The sequence below is a fragment of the Amphiprion ocellaris genome, chromosome 22, assembly GCF_022539595.1.
Source record: "Amphiprion ocellaris isolate individual 3 ecotype Okinawa chromosome 22, ASM2253959v1, whole genome shotgun sequence".
Classification (NCBI taxonomy): Eukaryota; Metazoa; Chordata; class Actinopteri; family Pomacentridae; genus Amphiprion; species Amphiprion ocellaris.
Genome location: NC_072787.1, coordinates 3,218,825 through 3,229,823, shown reverse-complemented (window position 1 = coordinate 3,229,823; position 10,999 = coordinate 3,218,825). Strand labels below are relative to the sequence as shown.

Below are 10,999 nucleotides of genomic sequence, written 5' to 3'. Positions count from 1 at the left end.
TGGCAGCAAAAGTTGCCAGCAGAGTACAGTTATTCTACAGTAAATCTACCATATTCTACAACAACAGTTTATTACTGTAAAATTCTATGTATATATATATATATATATATATATATATATATATATATATATATATATTATATATATATATATATATATATATATATATATAAACATATATATGTATAAATAGATACATATATGGATATATATGTATAAATAGATACATATATATGTGTATATATATATGCATGTATATATATATATATATATATATATATATATATATATATATATATATATATATATATATATATATATATATATATATATATATATATGTATATATATATTTTTTTAAATTTATTTATTTATTTATTTATTTTTATACAGTGGTTCCTTCATCAGGCACTTCATCAGGTGGTGCAGTGTCTTTGCCCTCATCCCTAACTTCTGTTTTCATTAAAGGCTGAAGGTGTAGGCATAATTGGTGTCTCTTTCCAAGTGAGGAACATAGTTATGGGGAGTTGTTGGCGCTGCATTTCTTCTGAGCTATTAAAAATTAATAATGATTAGAATAATAAAAATGTAAAACTATATCCCACAAAATCCCACGATATAGCAAAAAAAAAAATCCACAGTACAAAATTAGACACAGTGTACAATTTAAAAATCTGCAATGCAGTGAGACTGCAAAAAATGAATCGTGATATGGCGAGAGATGACTGTGTGTCAATATTCCCTGTAATTTTTCCTGAGTGTGAGCAAACACACAAACTCCCTGAGCGTCCCTTGGACCACTGTGAGCAACATCAGACGTGTGCACTGTGGTCACACCAGCATCACATCCATTCAAGTTACATGGTTCATTAAAAGAATCAAATTACAGCATTTACATTTCTGTTAAAACACTTTGTCAACAGGAGCCAGTTGAAGGCTGCAGTGATTTTAGTGACACTACAATGTATAAGAGTGAAGTTATTGAATATTTGTCTCTCTTTACTGTTGCAGCGGTTTTGCAAATTGCAGACGGACCCTGTTCACTCCATAGACACCAATGTTATTCCTGTAGCTTGAAAGACAGCTACTTTTGATAAAACTGGGCTTGTAGCACATTGTCTGCCTTGCAACAATGGGAAAGAGGCACCGTTTATGTTTTGACAACCTATATCTAATGAGTTATTGATGCTGGAAGTCTGAATCTGTGAATATCTTTCCAACTTTACTGAACTTGGGGCCACTACCACCTAAGGAGTGATATATTTAATTTTGAAAAAAGCATTTAGCCATACTTAAAGCTTTAAGTGCTTTATTAACACGGAACTAAAAATTTTGTATTGTTTTATTATCACAGGTTCTGTCTAAAAAGAGGTGGCATCATTTTAAACAGTGAAATCAAACTAATAAAATGTAATGACCAACCAGTGAGCAATACTGGATTCTGCAAAAACATAAACAACTTTTTAAAAAATCTAAATCTTACCTTAACACAGTTAATGTATTAACTTATTTATGTGTGTATGCATGTATTTATTGATTTATTTAGTACTGTTAACATATCAGAGTTCTGAGTGAATTTTTCTTAAGATAGGCAAAGACCATTTATTGATTACATATAGGCTGTTAAATGTTTATTAAAAACTAAAAAGCATTTAAAAAAAACAACTTAGGCATTTATTGAGTCACTAAAATATTGTAGAGTACAGACCACATCAGCATGATTATAAGCATCCTCTGGTAAATTAACAACCAGATACTGATGTCTCTCACCATATGGACTTCAGGAGATGATTAGATGATGATAAACTGTGACCTACTGGTTGGGTTCTCTCTGTTCTCATGTTTCTTACATGTTTGTCCCCTGACAGCCGGGTCCTAATGTTTTTTGAGCAACACACCATACTATGACGTTTTTACAATGATGGTTCTACTATGGAACCAGTTTGACATGTTCAGGTGTTCTTTGTGTGAAAACTCAGAGATTTCAGGGATCAGAAGGTGGTTTTCAACTTTCTTTGTTAACTTTCTGCTTCAACTTTAAACTAAATTTCCTTCACTAACCCAGCCCTCTGGACTTCCAGGAAGCTGTGTTCCTATTGGCTGTCCAGGTGGCTGCTTGGTGTTATCAGGAACACCTGAGCAGCTTGGTGTTATCAGGAACACCTGAGCAGCTCAGTGTCTTCCTGCTTTATTTAGCTGCAGACAAACATTTCCTCTGCTTCTCTTCACCAGTGAACCGGGTTTGGCTCCATTGCTTGAGTTTGTTCTTTAGGCGTTGGCTTGCAGCTTCCAGCAGTAAAATCGTCTTTAATGTGTTTCTTGGTGTGTTTTAGGGCTTTGTACTGGATAGTTGTCTTGGTAAATGTGGTTCTTCAGCCACAGTTAGCACATGGTGCTAATGTGTGCAGTGATTAGTGGATTTGGTGCAGCTGAGTTGTGTCTTTATCTTGGCTGTAGTGAGTCTTCAGAGGTTTTTGCTCAGACACATTCTGTATTCTTGTTTGAGAACCGATGTTGGTTGTCCAGAAGGTAAGAGATCCTGTCCTGATTCTCTGTTCTCAGAGGTTCTCTGGTAGGCTGCAGGAGACTTTAGCGTTTGGGTTGTACTAGTTTGGTTTTTGTATGGTTTCATTTGGACGACTATCTTGAGGCCCCTCCATGTGGTTTAGCGAGGTTTTCTGCAACAGTTCTACAAAGCAACCTGCAGCAGAAGAGACTTTGGGAGTTTTTAGGAAGTTCTGGAGACCAGACTTTAGAGCAGCAGAAACATTTGTCAGCAGTTTGAGCAGGAGAAGGTGAGCTTCAGAGTAGAAATGAGACAGAAACCTTCTTGACCCGTGTGGTGAGGTCCTGTACCAAGAGTTTGAGCAGGTTGTGAAGAGTCTGTAGTTCTTTGGTCTGAAAGCCCAAGAAGAGTCGACTCATTAAAGGAGAAAACAGGAGATATTGTTGGTTCTTCTGTCGCTCTGCAGTTTCCAGTTTCCTTAGACTGAATATCAAGTTTATATATTAAATGATTTCCCATGTGAGCCCAAGAAGACTTCAATAAACTCCCTCCATCCCCTGGACACAACATAGTTTATTACCATGTTAAATCTTTTTTTAAAAAATATGTTATTGAGTTTTAATCATAGTTTTAGCATAGTTTTTTCTCTTTGCTTGTTTAGTTTTGTCATCTGTGTAAAAGGTGCTAAACAAATAAAGTTGAATTGATAAACTGAATAATTGACTAACTCATGATTGTGACAACAGAAGTATTTTCACTGTGATTTAAGGGTTTATTTCATTTTTAAGGTTGGGGTTAAAAGCTTGACAGAAAAACAAGATTAAAGAAATAAACTACATAACAAAAAGTAATTTAATCAAAGGAAAAAATTTAATACAATAAAACTTGTAAAAAGTTCTATTATTAAAAGATTTAAGAAATTTAAGATTTAATTTTCTAATTAAACATTTAATTTTTTAATTAAATGTTTTGTCTTTTTAAAGGTTTAATAGTCTAATTAAATGTTTTGCATTTTTTAAAATGTTTAATATTCTTCTTGTTCAATTGTATTTGTTAAATGTGTAATTATGGAAAATATGTTATCTGTAATTTTTAATATTTGTATTTTAAAAATTTTGTTTAATTTCATAATGACATGTATTGTATCTTGTTGAATTATCTAATTCAATATTTTGTCTGTTTAATAGAGTTAAACATTAAATACAATTACATTCTATTAAACAGACAAAATATTGAATATTGTGGGAAAGAAAAAGAAACTCAAACAAGCCAATAAAACATTTGAAAAAACAATTAAACATTCAAACGACAAAACATTTGGAAATCAAATCAGACATTAGAAAAGAATAAAAGGTGAGAAAAGAGCAAAACTAAACGTTTAAGAAGAATCAAACTAAAGACAAAACATTTGAAAAGACACCAGTTAGACTTTAGAAGATCAAATTAAACAGAAGAGACAATAAAACGATCAAAGGGAGCAAAAACAGATGAAGGTCTTAAAGTGTTTTCTAGTCTGAAACGAAAACATCAATTTGTTTCTTCAAACATTTCCTCTTTCTATGTTCTTGGTTTGATTGTGGATAGATTTACTAAGAACTCATTTCAGAAAACTGCTTTCCAGATAAAGTCTACTAGTAGTTGAAGGCATTTATCAAACTAATGTTACCTTCTGATCTCCACAAACTTTACTGTTCAGTGAAGAGAATCAAAGTTTGTTGAGGATTTCTAAAAAACCCACAGGTGAAGGTCTGAGAAGAACTCAGATGGATGGTCTAAATGTGAAATCAAGACTCATGGTCACAAGTTTTAAGGCTTCTGTTAACCGGAAAGTTCAAACTAACAGAGAAGTACTGAGAAACTTTTAAAACTTCAGTCCTCAGACTGTCTGAAGGTTCAAACTAACAGAGAACTACTCAAGAACTTCTAGGATTTCAGTCCTCAGACTGTCTGAAGGTTCAAACTAACAGAGAACTGCTCAGGAACTTAGAGGATATCAGTCCTTGGACTGTCTGAAAGTTCAATCTAACAGAGAACTACTGTGGGACTTAGAAAATTTCAGCCCTCAGACTGTGTGAAAGCTCAGGTCCTGAGGACTCGGGAGGTGTGGAGGCTTGGAAAGTCTTGGAACTGAGGGTTCCACCCTCCAGCACAAAGGCTGAAGTCCAACCTCCTGAGAAAAACGGTCGAGTCGAGACTCGAGTTAAAAAAAAAAACTCGAAAATGACAAAAAATAGATGATAAATGCGCAAAAAAAAGAAGAAATAGTATCTGAGCGAGTAGCTCAGGGGGATAAGAAGACAGACTACAGAGTGGAAGGTCGCAGGTTCAAGACCAGCCACCGGCCTTTTTCTTTCTTTGTCTTTGTCAGGATATTGAGAAAATTTAAGAAGTGTCTGGTCTTGAACCAGCGACCTGCAGCTCCATAGGCAAATCCTTAACTCACTGAGCTACAGATCAGACAAAAAGAAATAAATTCGTCGTCCCTTTGACATCGTAGTTCCCGAAGTGACCACATGGGTGGAGCCTGGGTGGAGCCTGGGTGGAGTCAGGGCGGAGAGTAGGCGGGGAGGTGGGTGGCGGCCTTCCCCCCTCTACTCCCCCACCTCCCCCCACCACCCACCACACCTTCCCCCGCCCGACGAGTTCTTCGAGTCTCCACGAGTTCTTCGAGTCTCCACAGGTTTTCCCGAGTTTCTGGAGTTTCCACCAGGTCTGAGGCAGAGGCAGAGCAACTTGTCATGAAGAGGAGTTGAAGTCGGCCAGGACGGACTGACTTTTTACAGCGACTAGAAGGAAGACCACTAGAAGAGCAGGTCTTTAACCACCATCCATAAAATTCATGGAGTCACTCCAGAGAAATGAAGGAAGGCCAACTTTTATCAACCTCCATCCAGATGTTCAACTTGATATCTTTACTTTGACATTTTTAGCACCACAAACCTTTAGTATCACACTTTATTATCCTTTACTAGGACTTTAATGGAATCCACCAGCAGATTTAGTTTTTGTTGACAAACTTTATTCTTGTCATCGTGGGACTGCAGTATTTAAAACTGTTCCTTCTATTTGACCTCATGTTTATTAGTTTTAGTGGAGAAAGTTATTTTAGTTGTCGATTAGTCTCTTAAAAACCAAATAATAAATTGGATTAGTCAAGAGGTTTAAATTTCTTACTATTATATTTTAAATATGACAAAAAATATAAAAATAAAGTGTCTTGAGAAAATTTGACCTGTATTTGGCGTTATATAAATAAAATTGAATTCAAATTGTATGTATCTTGTAATGTTGGAGTAATTCAGCCATATATGTTGGAAAACACATTTTCTTTGACCATTAATCTGTTGATTTTTTTCTCCAGTAATTCATTTCTTGTTTTGGTTTATAAAATGTCAAACCCAAATATATTCAGTTTACTGTCATAAAAACCAAAAAGATTTACGTTCATGATGCAGGAATCAGGAGGTTTTTCACTTTTTATCTTAGTTTAGTCAGAAAGATAGTTGATAATGTGTGAACTGTTGCAGTTTGTGAGCCGTAAAAGGTTTTAATCTTTGGGGCCGAGTGTCAAAAAACATTTAGAAACCAACATCAACAAAACACTCAACAAAGATTTGAACATCATTAAAGGGAAACCCAACTTTTGCATGACAATGTCAAATCAAAGGACATTTATTTCCAACGTAAATGTGTGATATTCATCCTCTGGAGCTTTCTCTTCACATCGTCTTCCACCTGGACTGGTTTGGTCAGGAGCATGTGCAACAAACATTTGAAAAACTGCACTTTAACATCAATGAATGACACTTAAGTTTAATCTCTACATAAATGAGACTGAGTCTGGATGTGCTGCTCTGTCATTAACTCCTAAGTTTAGGGAAAGTTCAAACAAAAGAGGACAGTTCAGATCAGACTTGAGAATGAGCTTATTTTGAACAAACATCTCAGACTTTCTGAGCTTCAGCACCTCTAGCAAGACATTTTAACAACAAGCAACTCAAGAGATCCAGAAGTTGGAGAGAGTTAGCTTTAGCTGAGCCACAGAACATGTGGGACGCTAACCTAGCAAACATTTCAGACTTTTCTCTGTGAATTCTGAGAAATAATTTCCTATTTAATGACAGAGCTACACATCTTAACTCAGTCTCATTAAAACAGACTCTAATTCAGTGTCATCCATCCATGTTAAAGTGCAGTTACCCAAAATGTTTGTTGCATGAGCTCCAACAAAACCTGTCCAGGTAGAAGGCCACTTTGACAAACAGGAAGTGGAAGATTCCAAGCAGATTTATAGAAGGGGGAACCGGACTGTACTAAGTGTGGTTGAGTATAGAGGGGTGTTTTGTGGGTTTTTAAGGCTGATAATGATTATTAGTGAGACATTTAGAGTAGATATTCATTTGCAGTAAATGAAAGTATTTAAAATCTTGGAGTTAAACTTAGAAGAACACAAACTCTAACAGAAAACTTTGTTGATACGTTTTTGTTTTGTTTACAGATGTTAAGTTAAAGGAGTTTTATTCGTTACGTATAACCAATCAAATCACTCCAGAAGACAGAGCGACCACAGGTAGATAAAGGTTCAGAGCCAAAGTAGCGCCATTTTTAAATTTATTTATTACTGTAAATCAGTAAAAAATAAAATACTGATAATCAGTAAATCAGTCAGCCCACAATTACTACAATTCTACAATGTATGTCTCTTTCCTTTGACTTGTTATTTGTACAATATATGATGTATATGATGGCGTTTTTTCATACCAAAGGCTCTACTATGATGTTTTCTAAGAGACATATGATGCTACTCTGGTTGTTCTGGCTCTGGACCCTGCACTCCTCCTCTGTTGTTTTCTGGATTGTACTCAGCTGCATGCCTTCGTCCACCAGGCCTCCGTTGACTCGTCCCGCCTGCCGTCTCTGGAGCTGAAGCTGGATTGGAACAGACCAAAGTACAGTCCAACCACGATGCCAGCTGCCTCTCAAAAGGCTCCTTCATCTGGCAGGTGGCAGCACTTCTTCTGAGGGGAAGCTGAGCTGGCCCAGCAGAACTTTGGAGATGTGTTCCAGTGGTTGGTGGATGTGTGGGGAGATAGAGAGGGACCTTTGAATTGTTCACAAAGGAAAACAGGAAACCCATTGGTAGTTTTAGTTTAGGGTGCTACTGCGGTGTGTTTTTGAGTTTTAAGAGGTGAAAAGGAAGAGGTTTTTTTTCATATTGATTATGTTTTACTTTGTTCCTGGTTGGAATGCCCATCAATGTCAACGTGAAGTTCACTTTTAGTTCTGTTTATTTATTTTTATTTTACTAACACTCATTTGTTTTTAACCCCCTCACATGTTGTGTTGTTGTAAACTTACTCTTTCAAATAAATTCTCGTCTAACCCTCTGGAAACCAGCGTTTGGACTGTTTTTGTGTTGCTCCTCACCTACTGACAGCTGTGGACTAAAGGCTATACTGTGACGTTTTTAGAGCGACATGCTATACTATGATGTTTGTTGAGCGACGCGCTATACTATAGGCTTTTTAAATTGACATATTACTGTGACTTTTTTTGTTTTAGTTTTTTTAGCAACCTATAAGAATTCGAACAGTTTTAAAAGTTACTATACTTTTACTTGTGCAATGAAATTATTATTCTATGGCATTTTTTAGATGACATATTATAGTCTGATGTTTTCTTGAATTACATACTATTTTGACAATATACTGCACTATGACATTTTTTGAACCACATATCATACATGACAATTTTAGGCAACATCCTATCGTTTTGCACTTTTTGAACCACATAATAATCTATGTTTTGTTTTTTTTTCTTGCCAACATGCTGTACTATGCACTACAGGCCATACTATGTTATTCTTGAGTAAAGCATACTATACTGTGACATTTTCTGAACTACATCCTATACTATGGCGTTATACATAGAGTGCTTTGGTTACATGTTGATTTATAATCTAGATGTTTTTCTGTTTTGTTTTTTGACGGGATTACCACAGACCTGACCGTGAACACCGTTGACACCCACCTCAGGGAGACGCTGCCTAAGATCTCAAGGCTGCTTGGTCGTAGTCTTTCTGGCATGTACTCTTCCAAGATGAGCCGGGAAGTTTAACACTGATGGAATGACACCAGGTCTAAGCCGACAAACTTCCAATTCCTCCTCAACCCATAGTCTCTGGGAAACCTACATGGAGTAAGAAAAGTAGACAGAGAAGTAATTAAGTCTGTACACAACATATTAAAAAGAAATCATGCTAATAAATTAAGTACAAATAACCAAATTCGCCAATATACTGGAGACCAGAGCTATTTAATTTGATAAGTATAACCTTGTTTAGTAACATTTCAATTATTTGAGAGCAGTCCTAAAGAACTGCCTGTAATCCCAATCATAAAATGGGTTTGGAGGAAGAACATAGATGGTAATCTGGATATACATGAGTTAGGCTTTATAACTACTATTGGTAGTATTGGTGATAGTAATAGCAATGTGACTACTACTAGTAGTAGTGGTAGTACACTAACTACTAGGCCATTCACGCTTTTATCAGTTCTCGTATCGATTATTGTAATGCTCTCTAATTTGGTGTCACACAATCGTCACTCCGTCGACTACAACTGGTTCAGAATGCAGCTGCCCGTCTGTTAACCCGCATATCCAGACACACACATCACCCCCATCCTCTCCGCCCTCCATTGGCTCCCGGTCCATCATCGTATTGAGTTTAAAATTTTAACAATTGTTTTTAAAGCCCTTCATGGCCTAGCTCCTTTAGACATATCGGAGCTTTTAACCATCCACCGCCCCAGTAGAGCCCTCCGGTCGTCCACACAGATGGTGCTGGATATGCCCAGGTCCCGGTATAAGCAGTGGGGTGATCGATGCTTTGCTGTAGCCACCCCAAGACTCTGGAATGCACTCCCACTCGAGCTCCGCGTTATTACCAACCTGCAGCTTTTTAAGTCTACATTGAAAACCTATTTATTTAGACGTGCTTTCGAATCTTAGGACTGTTTTATGTTTTTTATGGTTTTATGCTTTTATGCTTTTCTTAGTTTTGTGTTTTTATGGGTTTTATGGTTTTATAGTAATCAAAAACTGCATTGTTTTTTTAATTATTCTGTCTGGAAAGCACTTTGGTCTTCTTCTATGTTGGTGGAAAGTGCTCTATAAATAAATTTTTGATTGATTTGATTGATTGAACTACTGCTGCTGATACTGGCACTGCTACTACAACTTGTAATACTATTACAAATGCTGATACTACTTCTACGACTCTGACAGCTGTTTATACTACTGCTGCTGCTTGTACTTTTAGTATTACTACTACTGCTTGTACAACTATACTACAGCTACTATTAATCGTCTGGTATTTGGTTGTCAAGCTGCTAGCTCGCCTTAGTGTTTTGCTAGTGGCTAACTAGTTAGCTCTCATAGACTGGAAGCTCTCAACAAGATTTAATAATGAAAAAAGAGCCAAAAACTATTCTTACCTATGAAAAGTCATTCCAAGTTTCCTTGTCTCAATCGTACGACGTAGTGTGTAACTGTATGCAGCACAGTGAGCCGGCATACTTCTTGTTTCCGTTTTCACGCCGTCTACATCAACGGAATGCACTGAAACTTTGCCCCCACTAGCTTAGCCTCGCTGTAGCACGCAGCTCAAAGGGGCGTGTCCTATCTACTCATTCATATCTATGAGAACAACGGTGGCTATACAGAAGGACGTCTGACGTTGATTAGCTGCGTAAATACCATTATATACAGTCTATGGTAAATACGTATGTGAATCGCATCATTGGCTGCAGCAGCCAGTCACCGGTCACTCACTGACTCACATTGAAAAATAGCACAGAATGAATTGTTACGTGTTTATTTTATTTACAATTTAGGTTTTTTTTTTTTTTTTGTGCGCAGCACAGATTTTCTGTGCGCGGAGACCGTGTCAGCAGTGCGCAATTGCGCACGCGCGCATCTTGGAGGGAACAGTGCTGTGTGTGTGTGTGTGTGCGCGTGCGTGCGTGCGTGCGTGCGTGTGTGTATATATATATATACACACATATATACATATATATACACACACACATATATATATATATAAATATATATATATATAAATATATATATATATATATATATATATATATATATATATATATATATATATATATATATATATATATATATATATATATATATATAAATCCATTACTGTTCAAAGTTTGGGGTCACTAAAAGCCTTTTTTTTTCATTTTTCAATGAAGATAACATTAAACTAATCAGAAATACAGTCTAGATGTTGTTAATGTGGTAAATGACTATTGTAGCTGGAAACAGCTGATTTTTTAATGGAATATCTCCATAGCAACCATCACTCCTGTGTTCTAATACTACATTGTGTTAGCTAATGGTGTTGAAAGGATCACTGATGATTAGAAAACCCTTATGCAGTTATGTTAGCACATGGATAAAAGTGTGAGTTTTCAT

General features: G+C 36.3%; 1 long non-coding RNA gene across 1 annotated transcript; it reads right to left on the bottom strand.

Annotated features, from left to right (window-relative positions):
- Positions 1-7,104: 7,104 nt before the first annotated feature.
- On the bottom strand, positions 7,105-10,450 carry LOC129348003 (uncharacterized). Its single transcript, XR_008600396.1, has 2 exons — positions 8,537-10,450; positions 7,105-7,607 (listed from the first exon to the last, which is right to left on the bottom strand). It is a non-coding gene; the product is annotated as an uncharacterized LOC129348003 (long non-coding RNA).
- Positions 10,451-10,999: the final 549 nt, after the last annotated feature.